General features: G+C 33.8%; 1 long non-coding RNA gene across 1 annotated transcript; it reads left to right on the forward strand.

Moving 5' to 3' along the window:
* Positions 1-4,130: 4,130 nt before the first annotated feature.
* LOC136270595 (uncharacterized) lies at positions 4,131-9,025 on the forward strand. Its single transcript, XR_010708412.1, has 3 exons — positions 4,131-4,303; positions 7,966-8,032; positions 8,546-9,025. It is a non-coding gene; the product is annotated as an uncharacterized lncRNA (long non-coding RNA).
* Positions 9,026-17,239: the final 8,214 nt, after the last annotated feature.

A 17,239-nucleotide genomic window follows, 5' to 3' on the forward strand; every position in this document is an offset into this window, starting at 1 on the left:
AAATGTTTTCAACGAAACTCTTTCAAAAGCCGACCTCACGACGCTAAAATCATTCCAGCTTGAAGCCCAACGCGTTACCGCTACGCTATATTAACCGATAATGTGACTGATGATATATATATATATATATATATATATATATATATATATATATATATATATATATATATATATATATATATATATATATACAACGTAGATTTATTCGAGTGACAACAAGCAATTAAAATTATTAATCTTTACCAAACCACTTCATTATTGACGGTAATTTTAAAATTACAGTTTCTGATAAACTTTTGAACAAATTGAGTGGAGACTTTTCAAAGAAATTCTACATGAGAATCACAAAACACAAAAACGCTTTTTTAGATGACGCTTGATAAAGAATGTACAAGAAAAATTAAAAATCCAATGAGATTTCGTCTGCTTAACATTTCCAGTTCTCACGGTAAGGTCAAACGTCTCTCATTTCTTAAAAAGAACATAAATCTTTGTTGACTTTTTATTGTACAACAACTTGTTGATTAAATAAACAATCAAATCAATTGATTAATTAAAAAAACCAAACGCTTGCTTTTCCAGTGAATTTTTTTAGGGACTAGTCAACACTCAAACGTCACAGCTACTAATAGCAAAGCACGCCAGTATATTCAACAGTCGGCATAATGATAACAATAGTGTTGTGTTGTGCATATACTATGCCTGAATAGTAGTCAGAGTTCGCCTCCGGCTCGTGCACTATGTATCAAACCCTGACTACTATTTAGGCATAGTTCATGCACAACACAACACTATTATATAATTATGTGCAGATACCCAATGGGTATGAGCATAATGACACTCGGGAGCTACGCTCCCTCATGTCATTATGACCACGCCCATCGGGTATCTGCACATAACCAACAATATTATATGGGTAACTACTACTTGTTGTTTACGATAAAGAAATCCAAATCAAGCACAACTACCCCATGTATTTTGATCATTTAATATTTATGAATAGTTTGATGAATGCTTGAATTTAAAATACTGCTAGAATAATGTATTGCTTTCACTAATTTGAAAATGCTTTTAAAGAGGATAAATGACTAATAAAGGAATAAAATATAGGATTATAGCATTTTCTTTTTATAACACTGAGGTGATTTGCCTTCTCTTGATATGTTTTCTGGATATCGTGTGGAAATTTGTTTTATCTCATTTATTTTTGTTAAGAAAAATTAAGGAATATACGTTTACAATATCACATTATAGCTATTAATAGCTATTTATAGCTGTAACATGATATGGTATAAAGAAAGTGAAAACATTCCTGATTTTATTGCAATTAATTTGATTTTTAAAATTATTCAAGGGAGAATAGACGTTTTGGTATGTTTAAATCAGTAATTTTTATTCTAACAGTTTTGATTATTACAGTCAAAAAGACGCTAAAATATCTCTTTCTTAAACTACCTGCCATATGTCTAGACAGGCATTTGCTCATCACGTTTTAGTCTCATTATATAAGCATAAAATATGCCTTAAAATCTTCACGTGAGATTTGTGTGAAGGGAGCAGTCACGTGAATGAAAAAATAACAATAACAAACCGTCAACCATCTCAAAACTCCATAAAACGAAATACAAATTCAAAGCAGAGCAACACGGACCTCCAAAAAGATAGAGGAAGGGTCAGGTTATTAGGAGGAGTGAGCATCCTCTGCTGACCGGTAACACCCGCTGTGTGCTCTTTGTCGTAATCGGGAAAAAACCGGGAAGGTTCGTAGACAGTTAGGTGATTATTTATGGTCTAACAATAAGTATGAAAAAACGTCAGTCAGCAAGCGACCCAGTAAAAGATTGTATTTGCTGACAAGGTCGTTGCATCGACCATAAAACTTACGAAAAGATGACTTCAAATGAGACTGTTCATAGTCCAGTTTTATCAACTTGTTTGTCAGTAGCTTGCCTCGCCTTAGGAACTGTTCATACGGAGAGCAAGCCCTTGCATATCGAATTAACTTAGAGACAAAAACACCATATGCAGGTGATGAGGGTATATTGCTACATAAGTAAGGAAAGTTGAATATAGAAATAGTGTAAGTCAACGCGTTTATAATAAAGTTTCGTTGTTAGTATACCATCAATGTCCATTTCCAGTAAAATTTCCAAATACGAAACAGATGACGCAGACTCTGTGGTATCTTTTATTTCAAGTTCACTAGCTGGGATATATCAAGTCGACGTAAAAATAGAAATAACAATTGTTAATTGATAATACGTCGTCGATATACCTGAATGTTGAGTTGAAGGCCACAGCTAGTGATTTATTGTTTTTATGTGCAAGTTTTTGAATAAATTCTGCTTCATAAGAATACAAAAATAGGTCTGCTAACAACGAGGCACAATTGGTATCCATGGGAATTCCAACAGATTGTTTGAAGACTTGATTTCCAAAAACTAAATAGATGTTGTCTATCAGAAACTAAAGCATATTTTTAATGCCAACTTCAGAGTACTTCTGTGTGCAATCAGAATGATTTTGAACAAAATAATGTTTTAGATTTCTAATGAAAAGGTAAGCTTTTTAACAATTTGATGTCATTTCAAATATCAAATGACTGTTTTTATTTATAAGTAATAGCAAAAAATTAAATAATGTGCAAAGAATTCAATATTTATTACTTTTATACGATAACATAAGCGTTAATTGTTCCAAACCATTTTTATATCGTATAAAACTGTGGTAGATCGGGATTTCTTTTATATTTATTATTATTAGCATTCCGATCCCGATGTGATTTATTCTATTAGTTTGGTAACGCCCACTTTATACGATAGCCAATAACGTTAATGACAGTTGTCTCTTTTCCGTATATAAACCCATGTAAGTCTTTATTTGACGAGGTAGACAGCTGGTTTCGCTAGCTACTTTTCTCCAAGCATAGAGGAGGAGGGAGACGGCTGGTTTCGCTAGCTACTTCTCTCCAAGCAGAGAGGGGGAAGGAGACGGCTGGTTTCGCTTGCTACTTTTCTCCAGACAGAGAGAGGGAGGGAGACAGCTGGTTTCGCTAGCTACTTTTCTCCTGAGTCCCCGTCTCGTCTGTCTATTTGAGGTCCCTGTTAAGGTTAGGTTTTAGGGATGGGGGATTTTAAGTACTTGCTATTGACTTGTGTTCTTATTTTGTTATAATAAATTCATAAAGGGTTGGTAATCTTGGTTTTCATTTACTTTGAGTTTGGTTTATTATATCTGGTTTTTCTATATTGAGAGTAAAGTCGTTTTCATACCTTATCTATAATTAAGTAAAGTTTAATTCTTAATGTAGAGGTCAAATTCAGTCTCAAAACAAAAAATAAACACAACGCGAAGTACTGATAAAAACCTATACGGCACTGACCTGCAACAAAACTAAAAAAATTAGAATTCATTCCTTAAATGAAGCATTGAACACGTTTATCATCCCCGAAATCATAACATAATGTAAAAGACGTCGTATAAAAAGAGGGGTCGAGGTTCACATTGAAATAACAAGGTGTATTTAACACAAAATAGCATAAGGAGGACATTGTTGCAACCACTATTAATTTTTTTTTTTAATTTGTGGGTTTTTTTCATGCAAGTAGTCCCAAATGTGTAATTGTGTTGTATTTTTTCATATTTTGTAAAAACATAGTATAAAATCAATTATTTTATGAATTATTCTTTACATATGAAATTTCTTAAAGTTGTCGTGTAATGTATCGTCTAGCTAAGTTTGATATACATGGTCATCATATATATTATTCGTTCTATTCATCACATTTTATGGATGTTTGTACTTTGTTGTAGTTAAAATTGGGACGTACATTCATTCAATTTCTTTACTACTTTTTTTAAAGACTTTTTATGTCGTTTAAAAAGAAGTTATCAATTCAAACATTATCCGACAAATGAGTTAAAGACGCAAACTCTAAACCGTCTAATTATTTGATTTTATTTGAAAGAGAAACAAAACAACAAAATAAGTAATACAACGCTGTCAATTTTGCAGGGAAAAACCGACAAGCAATTAATCAATTTTATTTTAACTGTATAATTTGTGACAATAAAAAAAACCTTGCATGTTACCTTTAGCGCTTTCGCTGATGTCACGATCGGCTGAACGCACCATGGAATGAACAAGTCATCTTACACGAAGAGGTCTGGTGATAGAAAATAAATGTTTTAGTTTCAACATCGCAACCATTTTTCTTGACTGCATAGCACTTATTAAGGGATATCAGATATCATATGAGCTTGTGTTTTATTGTACATCATGGACCTGCTGTTCACGCTGCAGGTATGACTTCTATTTAATTCCTATTCTGCCATGTTCCATTAACTATTTGTCCCAATGAGCTGTTTATACACTTAACGAGGCCGGGTCTAATTTGTTCTGCCCTAGATTTTTGGATGAAATTTTTTACATGAATTTCTACTGATATAATTATTATTTTAAGATTAAAAAATAAGACATTTACCACACCGTTTGTTTAGGGGGTCATCTCAAGGTTTGTTAATCTTTAACATAGGCCCCTATGGGATTTTGCATGAAATGTACATATTTTTTACATTTTTTACATTTTTTTAAAACTTCTGCCCTAGGGATTTCTTTTTCTGTTCTACATATTAAGGTTATTGCTAAAAGACATCAAATTGTCAAATAAAAAAAACCTTTTACCTCCTGGTTTGTTCCAGGGGTCATATCAAAATTGATTTTTGTATGCCCAATTTCCCAGATTCGTCAGATAATGGCTATTTTTTATTTGACAAAGGCGGTAAAGGTGATCTATATAGTATTATTAAAACGTTGAGACATATTTAAGTAATAAAAAGATATATACCATCACATATTAAGGGTCATTAATATAAAATACATGGTTACTGTCTTGAAATATATGAATTAAGCTATATTTACGCGGGTTAAGAACACGTGACAGAGGGCTAGGCTTGCTGAATCCTCTTCACGTTTTCGACCCGAGCCCAAATATACTTATACTTCGAGACATTTATGTTTATTCCACAATATAACATTAATTTTAAGCATCAAACGAGCTATTTTCAACAAACTTCGCTGAATATCTGCAGTTGAAACTATCACGCCATGGCGTCAACCAAGCAAAAAGATGACGTCACAATCCAAATGAAACGCTGCGCGAAAGCGTGCGTATTCGTTCTGTACTCGGCCTCGTTAAACAAAGAGTGCCTTTTGTTTTAAATTGTTAATGATTTAAGTTTTGTTAAAACAGCAGCAGTTGAGTGAAGTTGGGGGTTTAGATTTCAAGTTTTGGAGATTTGAAAATTGCATTTTTTGGTATGTCATTCGACCCCTATAACCCTAGATTTAATTTTGACTAGAAACACAATTTAGACGGGAAAATATCAGTATTATGTGTATTCATCATTACCGTCTTGCATAGTCCTTGACCTACAAGCATTACAATTTTTATACGTTATTTGCACAACCATTAAAAAAACAAAAACATGGATATATATATATATATATATATATATATATATATATATATATATATATATATATATATATATATATATATATATATATATATATATATTAAGTGTTGTTAAAATTGCAAGGCCAAATGGTATAAATTTTTGCATTCATTTTTAGCTCACCTGAACCAAAGGTTCAAGTGAGCTTTTCTGATCACCCGTTGTCCGTCGTCCGTCCGTCCGTCCGTCCGTCCGTCTGTCCGTCCGTCTGTAAACTTTTCACATTTTTGACTTCTTCTCAAAAACCTCTGGGCCAAATTTAACCAAACTTGGTACAAAGCATCCTTATGAAAAGGGGATTCTAAATTGTTAAAATAAAAGGTTCAACCCTTTTTAAAGGGGAGATAATTACGAAACAGTGAAAATAGGGTGCATGTCTTTAAAAATCTTCTTCTCAAGAACCACTGCACCAAAAATGCCAATTTTTACCAAAAAGCATGTATATATAGTTAAGATTCTAAATTGTAAAAATCGTAACCCCCGGACCAAAACTGGGGCCCCAGGCGGGGTTCAAAATTTAACATGGAAATACATTGGAAAAATGTTTTAAAATCTTCTTCTCAAGAACCACTGCACCAGAAATGCCAATATTTACACAAAAGCTTGAATATATAGTGAAGATTCTAAATTGTAAAAATCGTGACCCCTGGACCAAAACTGGGGCCCCAGGCGGGGTTCAAAATTTAACATGGAAATACATAGGAAAAATTCTAAAAATCTTCTTCTCAAGAACCACTTCACCAGAAATGCCAATATTTACAAAAAAGCTTGTATATATAGTGAAGATTCTAAATTGTAAAAATCATGACCCCCGGACCAAAACTGGGGCCCCAGGCGGGGTTCAAAATTTAACATGGAAATACATTGGAAAAATGTTTAAAAATCTTCTTCTCAAGAACCACTGCACCAGAAATGCCAATATTTACACAAAACCTTGTATATATAGTGAAGATTCTAAATTGTAAAAATCATGACCCCAGGACCAAAACTGGGGCCCCAGGCGGGGTTCAAAATTTAACATGGAAATACATTGGAAAAATGTTTTAAAATCTTCTTCTCAAGAACCACTGCACCAGAAATGCCAATATTTACACAAAAGCTTGTATATATAGTGAAGATTCTAAATTGTAAAAATCATGACCCCCGTACTAAATCTGGGGCTCCAAACGGGGTTCAAAGATTAACATAGAATTAAATATGATAAATGTTTTAAAATCTTCTTCTCAAGAACCACTGCACCAGAAATGCCAATATTTATACATAAGCTTGTATGTATAGTGAAGATTCTAAATTGTTAAAATTGTGACCCCCTGGCAAAAACTGGGCCCCCAGGCGGGGTTCAAAGTTTAACATATATAAGAAAAATGTTTAAAAATCTTCTTCTCAAGAAGTACATTGCAACAGTTTGGGATATTACTATGCATACATCCTTGGCAATTGTAGATTCTAAATTGTTAAAATCATGACCCCCGGACTAATACTGGGGCATCAAGAGGGGTTCAAAGTTTAACATAGAAATATATAAGAAACATGTTTTAAAAAAATCTTCTCGAGAACTACAATGTCATTTTTTGTGAGATTACTTTACTTGGATCCTCAAATAATGAAAAATTTAAATTATAGAAGCGATCTAATACTGGGGCTCCAGGAGAAGGGGTTCAATGTTTCACATAAAAAGATAGGAGGGAACATGTTTAAAAATCTAATGGAGGAGAACTACAATGCTTCAATTTGTGAGATTACTATGCAAGCATTCTCAAATTGTAAAGTTTCTAAAATTGTGGAAGCCGTGACCCCCAGACTAATATTGGGGCCCAAGAAGGGGTTCAAAATTAACATAGAAATATATAGGGAACATGTTTAAAAATCTTCTTCTCAAGAACTACATTGCAACAGTTTGTAAGATGCAAGCGTCATTGGCTATTGTAGATTCTAAATTGGTAAAACCGTGACCCCCGAACTAATACTGGGGCCCCAAGACCCCCAGACCAATACTGAGGCCTCAAGTGGGGTTCAAAGTTTAACATAGAAATATATATCGAAAATGTTTAAAAATTTTCTTCTTGAGAACTACAATGCTACAGTTTGTGTGATTACAATGCAAGGGTCCTCAACTAGTGTAGTTGTTAAAGCCAACCATAAACCCCGGACCAATACTGGGGCCCCAGAAAGGGGTTCAAAGTTTAAAATAAAAATAACATATCCTAGGAAATAGAATGTTACAAGGAACTGTTGTTCAGGTGAGCGATGTGGCCCATGGGCCTCTTGTTGAATGTTGTGTTGATATCGCCAGCTGCTGATCGCCACTTAATGGTGATAAATCAATAAATTGTATCATTATGCGTCACAAATGTACAGCAGTCCTAACGATAGGAAATTAACAACTGCATTCATTTCATAAAAATGCATAATATTTAATATGTATGCATGCATGTATTTATTCTTTAGATTGACGTGTGAACCCAAACATTATCAATTTTCTTCAGTCGATTATTTGAGTAACAGACAGGCACAAGTAAGCACTTTATTCAGAGCATTGTGTACATTGTATATATGAACCAAACCGGAATAGATGGTGTGAAGTCAAAATAATAAATTCTTTTTGCTTTTTAAAACAAAAGAGTTCTACATCATGTCAGCCTCCAGTAAATACGATTTCTCTAGCTACAAACGTGAATTATAGCTTTATTATTTAGTTTATTTTCAAAAAAGCATGACTACATCTGACGATATAAACTACTTTATTGAAATTAATAAAATATGAATTTGAGTTTCCTTTCCCTTTAAGTATCACGTCAGGCAGAACAGATTTTGATATGTTTTCGAATGATATATGCGACTCGTTTACCTGTAAAAATCAGCAATGGAGTTAGATCATTTTTAACAGAATTGTTTTATAGTTTATCTATTTATCTTTACAAATTATTTTCATTGTTCCCCTTAAAAATGTTTAGGGTAAATGGTTGGCAAAAAAAAAAAATCAGGAGAATGTCTGATGAAAAAATAAATCTGAATAACCTTGTTTTAGGTTCTTCTTCAATGAATGCTAAAATCAAAGGATTCCTTTTACTCATCATTACAGTTCTACTTGGTGTATTCATTCTGAGTTATGTTCTATCGTCAGACGAAAGACTCTCCAGTTAATATTATTCTGCTACAGAGAGGAGAACAACAAATAGAAAACAGGCCACATCATCCTTTAGTGGAAACTTATCTAGGAATGTTAACAATTTTGCAATCTTATGGTACAATCTTCCTTCCTATTTGAAGAAATTTGTGCAAAATTTCAAAAGACAAAAATGTCAAAATGAAGGAGTAAATTGTATATTATCAACAGATAATTCTGATCTCAACAGAAGTAGTGTTGTGATTTTTACGCATCGAACTCTTCCAAAAACTCCTCCTCTGAAGATTGCATCAGAGGTTTGTGTTTTTAATTCTATAGAAAACAAGCGTTTTACTGTCTGGCCAAATTCTGCCTGGCAAAATGCATTTGAATGGATCATGTCTTATCAGAGAACTGCTGATATCTCCAGACCGTACGGTAAAATTATCAGACTGGACAGAAGTATAGAAAGAAACTATTCTGAGGTTTTTCGTCAGAAGAAAAATTTCGGTGTTTGGATGGCTAGTCATTGTCCTACGCCATCTCGTCGGGAAAAATACATTAAAGAATTGCAGAAATACATTGAAATAGATACGTTTGGAAGATGTGGAACGAGAAAGTGTGGTGTTCATGATCCCAACATGAATGAGTGTCCGAGGAATTTCTCTAGGGATTATAAGTTTTATTTCGTCTTTGAGAACAGTATTTGTACAGATTACTCAACAGAAAAGGTGTTTAACTTGTATGCATATAATCTAAGCATCATACCGGTTATAAATGGTCCATCCGAAACAAGTGAATATTTACCCAAGGGAACCTTCTTAAGCACATTGGATAACACTTCTCCAGAGTCTTGGCAAAAAAGCTCAAGGAAATCGGATCCAGTGAACGTTTATATACTCAATATCTGAAAGAAAAGGATAAATATATTTCGCTAGAGCAAATTGAAATTTTTCGAGAAGCAATGTGTTCTACTTGCGATATTCTTGATCAACTTGGAGGGAAGAAAGTCTCCATCAAACCGAATTTGAAGTCTGTGTATGGAAAAGGATGCTAAGATGCCCGGGAAATGTTTGAAAAAAAAAACCTTGGTCAACTTGGAGGGAAGAAAATATCAAACACAAATCAAATTTTATGTCTGTGTATGGAAAATTTAAGATGCCTTAGGTAGCAAGAAACAGTTTCGGATAAATTACCCGTCAATATTTTTTTTAAATTGAGAGTTCCTGTACTTGAAGGTTTATGAGTGTTGCTAAAATTCATGAAATGATTTTTAATGATTATCATTAGTTATAACAAGAGGCCCATGGGCCACATCGCTCACATGAACAGCAGTTCCTTGTAACATTCTATTTCGTAGCATATGCTTTTTCTATTTAAACATTGAACCCCTCTCTGGGGCCCAGTATTGGTCCGAGGTGTATGGTTGGCTTTAACAACATAAATAGTAAGATAGGAATGAAAATGTGTAGCACTGCGGCGGGACTACACATACCCAGCCTGAAAAACTAAACGTAGAAGAGTTCCACATCGGGAGGAATAACTCTGTGTCTCAGACTGTACAGAACAACATCAAGAAAGATAACTCTTGGTTCCACTACATTAGAGTTTACACAGTTTGAGGATCCTTGCATGGTAATCTCACAAAGTGTAGCATTATAGTTCTCGAGAAAAACTTTTTAAAAACATTTTCAATATATCTTTCTATGTTAAACTTTGAACCCCTCTTGGGGCCCCAGTATTAGTCCAGTGCCAAAGCTTAATTTATTTGGAATCTACATTATTTAAGGATGCTTGCATAGTAATCTCACAAGCTGAAGCATTATAGTTCCCTAGAAAAAGATTTTAAAACATTTTCCCTCTATATTTCTATGCTAAACTTTGAACACCTCTTGGGGCCCCAGTATTAGATCAAGGGTCACGGCTTTTATAATTTTGAATTGAAGCATTGTAGTTCTCGACATTAAACATTTTCCATATATACTTCTACATTTAACTTTTAACCCATCTTGGGTCCTCAGTATTAGTCCAGGGGTCACTATTTTAAAACTATCGAACCTACATTATCCAAGGTTGTATGCATGATAGTAATCTCACAAATTGAAGCATTGTAGTTCTCGAGAAGATTTTTTTTGTTACCTTTATATTTCTATAATAAACTTTGATCCCCTCTTTGGGCCCCAGTAATGGTCTGGGGGTCACGATTTTACCAATTAAGAATCTACATAAGCCAGGGATGCATGCATAGTAATTCCACAAAACTATAACATTGTAGTTCCTGAGAAGAAAATTTTTAAACCTTTCCTTTATATTTTTTAAAATGTTTCAATTTTGAACCCCTCTTGGTGCCCCATTATTTGTCCGGGAGTCACGATTTTTACAAATTAGAATCTACAGTATTTTAGGATGTACATGTATCCATAGTAATATCCAAAACTGTTGCATTATGGTTCTTGAGAAGATTTTAAAACATTTTCCTATACATGTATATGTTAAAATTTAAACCCCTCCTGGGGCCCCACTTTTAGTCCGGGGGTCACGATTTTTACAATTTAGAATCTTCACTATATATACAACCTTTTGTGTAAATATTGGCATTTTTTGGTGTAGTAGTTGAGAAGAAAATTTTTAAACATTTTTTCTATGTAGTTATATGTTAAACTTTGAACACCGCCTGGGTTCCACTTTTGGTCCGAGGGTCACGATTTCTACAAATTAGAATCTTCACTATACATATCAATGGCCGGAACGCCCACAAAGGCCTCGAGCTGACATTTTCTTTAATATAGGTATCATTTATTTAAATTTCTGTACCAATAGTCGTATATCAAATAATATCAGAATAAAAATATTTTGTGTAACTCAATTCGTACATATTATAGTATTTATTGCCAAGCAGACAACATACAAATACACATAAAACATGGATTCATCAACAAGAGTTCACAATAGCCCTCGCCATGCACTTGGTCACATCCGTCCTCGACCAGGGAGCCCGCGAGATAGAGATCCGTGCACGCGCTGTCTGAGTTAGGTCGAATGTACAATCAGTCCATAAATACCACAATATATAACTATATCTTTAAATATGCAATTTTCACATCACCATGTGATTGTATACTCAGTATATTATTTTATAAAATACGTAGTGATGCATTTGTAATACAATGAATCATAACTCATCATGGTCACATAAATCGAAGAAATTTCAAATTAAGTTCAAAAATAAATTATCTTCTTTCTGCTTTGAACTCTCTGAGAACAAATTTCACGGGTTCATCATTTTTATACGACGGTAACACATCAACAGTGTTTTCCTAATTATAATAAAACATACTTTTTTAAATTTAATTCCCGTGAGAAACAAGATTATCTATGGTATGGTTTTTTACAAATAAATCCACACCACGAGCGTTGATTTGCCGTATCTATAATGCTCAACCAAATTAGCTGCAATATTGCAACAAAATCACAAGATAAACTTATCGCTTACATTTATTTAGGAGACTGTGCCCGATAACAAATAAATTTACATATTAATTTTTATTTTTATCGGGCACGGTATCCAAATAAAATGTAACCGATAAACTAAAATAATATTTAGTGAATTTTTAAACCTTATCGTATTCATCCGTCATTTCTTGATTAAACAACCTTATATACTTATGCAATGAGTTGTCAATAATCAGGGAGACACAGTTGGGTTTTTAGGTGCACAATTTAGTTGAATAAATGGAACAAAAGTCATGTAAACATTTGTCCTATGTATTTCTATGTTAAACTTTGAACCCCGCCTGGGGCCCCAGTTTTGGTCCGGGGGGGGGGGGAGGGGGCACGATTTTTACAATTTAGAATTTTCACCATATATACAAGCTATTATGTTAATATTGGCAATTCTGGAGCAGTGCTTCTTGAGAAGATTTTTTAAATATGTTTCCTATGTATTTCTATGTTAAACTTTAAACCCCGCCTAGGGGCCCTAGTTTTTGGTCTGAGGGTCACAATTTTTACAATTTAGAATCTTCACTATATATACAAACTTTTTTGTAAAAATTGGCGTTTCTGGTGCAGTGGTTCTTGAGAAGAAGATTTTTAAAGACACGCACCTTATACTCACTGCGTCGCAATTATCTCCCGTTTGAAAAGGGCTGTACCCTTAATTTTAACAATTTATAATCCCCTTTCCATAAGGGTGCTTGTACTAAATTTGGTTAAATTTGGCCCAGTGGTTCTTGAGAAGAAGTCAAAAATGTGAAAAGTTTACAGACGGACGGACGGACAACGGATGATCAGAAAAGCTCACTTGAACCTTCGGTTCAGGTGAGCTAAAAACCAGTATGTAGAGAAATTTACAGGTTTTGACTAGTAATTTTCTTCAGAAATTGGTGATTGGTCGTATAAAGAGTGAATTAAAGGTATTCGTGCTGAATGGGAACTGAGGAAATTCTAGTTACAGAGTTCCGAAGACACGTATCCCCTGGCTACAATGAATTGTATAAAAAAAACTGTCCCGTGCCACCTTATGAATTTTTGCAAAATTCTTGATCAGCTTAGAAAGAAAAAATTTCTTTAAAAAATCAAATTTTATGCTAGTTTACGTATAGAAAAGGTTGTTAAAAATACGCCGTAAATGTGAATGCAAATATTTTTCTTAAACTTACATATAAGAAAGTGAATAGACATTGAGTCCCTCCCCTCTTAAATTTTGGGGAGCATGTAAAAAAAACTGGAGTGAAATTGAAGTTATTATTTCATGATTTTGAGAAATTTTGGTTCTTTTTTTTCTTTTATTGCTTGTCAAGGTTTTTTGTATGAGTCTGCCTCATCCCCCTTCTACTTTTGATTAAGGCGAAAACTATGTATATTTCTTGTTTATATGTCAATGCCGGAAGGCGGTCCGTTATTTGATATACATTTAGATATTGTAACTGCGTTTCTGCGGGATAGCTTTTAGTAGAATTAATAGCATGCTTATTTTTATGACTTAAAAGTAAATTTGCATGTATAAATATGTTTTATGCCTTTAATAATTATTACATATTTTTTGTTTTACTCGTAAATGCACAGTAGGTATTAGATCGTTGGATTATGCGCGTTTTTACCGAAACTATAATCTATTCGGAAAATTTCGGAGTTTTTCATCCTTTTCAAAACAATGTATCGGGATCGGTATACGGGACGTACTCTGACATGAAAGTTTATATAAATGATATATTTGAATTTCTATGTTCTGCGTCAAATAAAATGCTTTTATGTGTGTATTTATTATATATCAATTTGAAATGTGGTAGAAAAATATCGTGAAACGACACCCATATCAATGCCGGATGATAACGTTGAAAAATTGCGCGAGGTGTCCCGAGTACTTCCGAATGGAGAAAAGATGTAAACATTTCCCATTATAAATCTCCGTAAGAAATTTGTTTTCCTCCCTGTAATCTTTTATAAGTGAAAAGGGATAATTTCTCACTGAAGATATCTTAGATATTTTCCATTTCATCGCTTTCAAGTGTACTTCTTTCACAGGTATGTGTATTTTTATTAAAAATCATCGAAATGTGATGGAAGCAATAACTTGGGACAGACTATAATCATATTTGTCGACATCGTATACGTAGGCTCAGATCGGCTTTTTTATACTTTTGGAAAGAAAAATCCCTGGATTTATGAAGAGTTGGAATTTGATATTTATTCCCCGGGAGACACTACTTGTTCCCCCTATCACATTACTTTCTAGACCAATCAGATGACGCGTTATGTAGAATAATTATATTAAGGTATAATAAAAAATAAAGTGCATCTTAAGTCATTGTGTCACAAACATTGAATTAGACGATGCATAAAATTTTCAGAATTTCCATTGTATATGTCATTAATAAGATAAAATGAAATGTTTTGCATATTAATCATTTATTGAAAGTGAAAAAATATATAGCATATGTATGCACTGATAAAAAAGTGTGTTCAAAATAAATGACCACGGTATCGATAAGAAAAGAAACATTATACATTCATTGCATGATTGTGAGGGAGGGAGATATGAAGATTTATTTTCCCGATGGCAACGCCCGAGGAAAATATGATTTTCTGGGGAATAAATCTTCATATTCATATACATGCATGTATCCCAAACGTTTATGCAATAAATTGTTTATTATACCGAACGACATGATAATTTATAATATATCGGGTTCTAATCGTTTTCTACTATTGTGAAGCAATAACGGGATATAATGACATGAAGTTTTATTGCCCCGTCACGTGACTGTCTAGAACCAATCAGATGACACGTTATACAGAAGTATTATAATGAGGTATAATAATAAGATACATTAGTAAGTCCCTGGTTTCACGTTCTTTGAGTTTTCATCTTTTCACGCAGCAAGAAATTTTTTAGAATTTACATATAAAAAAACGAATTATAATGGAGTTGCCCTCCCCTCCCCACTTTTTTGGAAGTAAGTAAAAAATTGATATGAAAATAAGGAAATGAGGAGTCAGATTGAAGTAACCTGTCCCCCCCCCCCCCCCCCAAAGGATTTTGAAGATTTTTGGAAACTTTAAATTTCCTGGGGTTTTTTTTTTTTTTTTTTTTGCTTGTCAAGATATTTTGGATGGGTCTGGCCCCCCACTTTCAAAAACGATGCTACGTGCCTGTTTCTTGTGGCAATAATCGTGCCGGTCTGTACCAAACTGTACAATTAAAATGAAAACATACCCCCCCCCCCCCCCCCCAAGCTAAAATCTTAACATATGATGGACACAGCATGATACCAGAGTATTTTATGCCTCGGGTAAGTAATTGTTTAAGACTCGGGTCCGTTATGGCTGATAAAACCACAATATTTAATGATTTCACATTTACTCTTTTTGCATTTGGATTTTACAGAACTTTTCAAATTTAGACTCCATTGCGGCATTTTCAACCCCCTTCATTTTGGGGTATATCGAATCACGTGTGTACACAAAAAGCCAAACCCGAAAAATTAAGGGCTAACCCCTATTTTGTTTAACATTTTTTGAAAAATTCGTTTTGTTTATGCAATGCAATAATATTACAATGCTAGAGCTATTACAGTAGAACTGTATACGGTGAAGGATTAGTAATGGTGTCTGCGTGTGTCCTCTGTGTGTGTACAGATTACGGGTACAGTCGATGAATTGGAGGGGGGTGTTAAAAGATTTATTTTTATCAAAAGCATGGATTAACATTACGATTTCTTTACTTTTTTTGCTGGTAAGATCGGTTTTGGCTAGTTTAGCTACTGATTCAAAATGTCCAGAAGTGTCCAACAATATAATAAAGAGGTGGTGTCTTAATTAGGGTACCTGTCGTGTTTTAATGAAAAATATATTTTGTAATACAGATCCGTTTTCTGAGACAATCTTCTTTCTGCTGATACCAAGCAAACAAACAATAAACATGTCATTTGTTACAACCAAGTAGTAATAAGTGATTCGGAACACCCCAAATTACTGTTTTGTGCAAATGTTTCGCGTTATGTATTCTATTTATTGTTATTTTTTTGGGTAAACTGTCGGTTAGGACATTAAGACGCATAAGAAAAAATATCCCTCTAACCAAGGAGGTAACAAGACTATCTGTCAAGGCCTCATTTAAGTTTAAGCTGTAACCCCCACCCACCCCCTTATCTCGTTCATTGTGTCTCAGACACTGATAAAGCCAGCCAAATAACACGGAATCAACTAAATATATTTACACTTTTTATTTGTGTACCCATAATCAGGTATGACTGCGTGCTTGATTACACGGGACATCCTGAAATAGCGCGCATTAGTCCCTTGCTCAAAGGGTGATTTTTTAAATAAAATTATTAAAATTCATTTTGTTGTATTTACACCTAAAATTCGGGTATAAAATGCACATAATAACACCTGCAGTATACGTTTTAAATTTTGAACATTACAATTCATCGGTGTCGTATTAAACGGTACCACTAATTTCCGCATGAATTAAAACATGACCCGAAATGAAGGAAGGTTGTACATGAGGCCTAGCCATTTTTTTTAAAATATATATAACTGTGTCGATCTCTGTTCTTGATTATTTATAATTATGCCACCTGCAATACGTTTTAACAGAGAGAGAGAGAGAGAGAGAGAGAGAGAGAGAGAGAGAGAGAGAGAGAGAGAGAGAGAGAGAGAGAGAGAGAGAAACTTTATGACTGATACAAGTGTATCAGCAGTTAATACTCTCTGCACATTTTTGTGAATGGTTTCCTATATTATGTTACATGTATATACTTTGTATATTTTCCTTTTATTTCAAACGTTATTTTCATAGCATAATGTTTCATTCTATCATTCTCTATTTCTTCTTCCCAGAGATTGTGAACACATGCATATCAAAACTACATTAGTAAAAGTGAAACATCATACAATATATTAGGGGGAAAAAAAGAAAAAAGTAAACTACATAAATTCGCTTGTTTCTCCACCTCGACTGGTGACTTACTTACATACTGGTGGGATCACCTTCGATGTTCACCTCTCTGCGGACCTGTGTGCCATGACTGATGATGATATATTCTTCTTCCTTCTAGGTGGGAAATATTTCACATGTTTGCCAGAAAATGACATACCTGCAGCAGTTAG

This window comes from Magallana gigas, chromosome 8 (genome assembly GCF_963853765.1).
Source record: "Magallana gigas chromosome 8, xbMagGiga1.1, whole genome shotgun sequence".
NCBI classification, from domain to species: domain Eukaryota; kingdom Metazoa; phylum Mollusca; class Bivalvia; order Ostreida; family Ostreidae; genus Magallana; species Magallana gigas.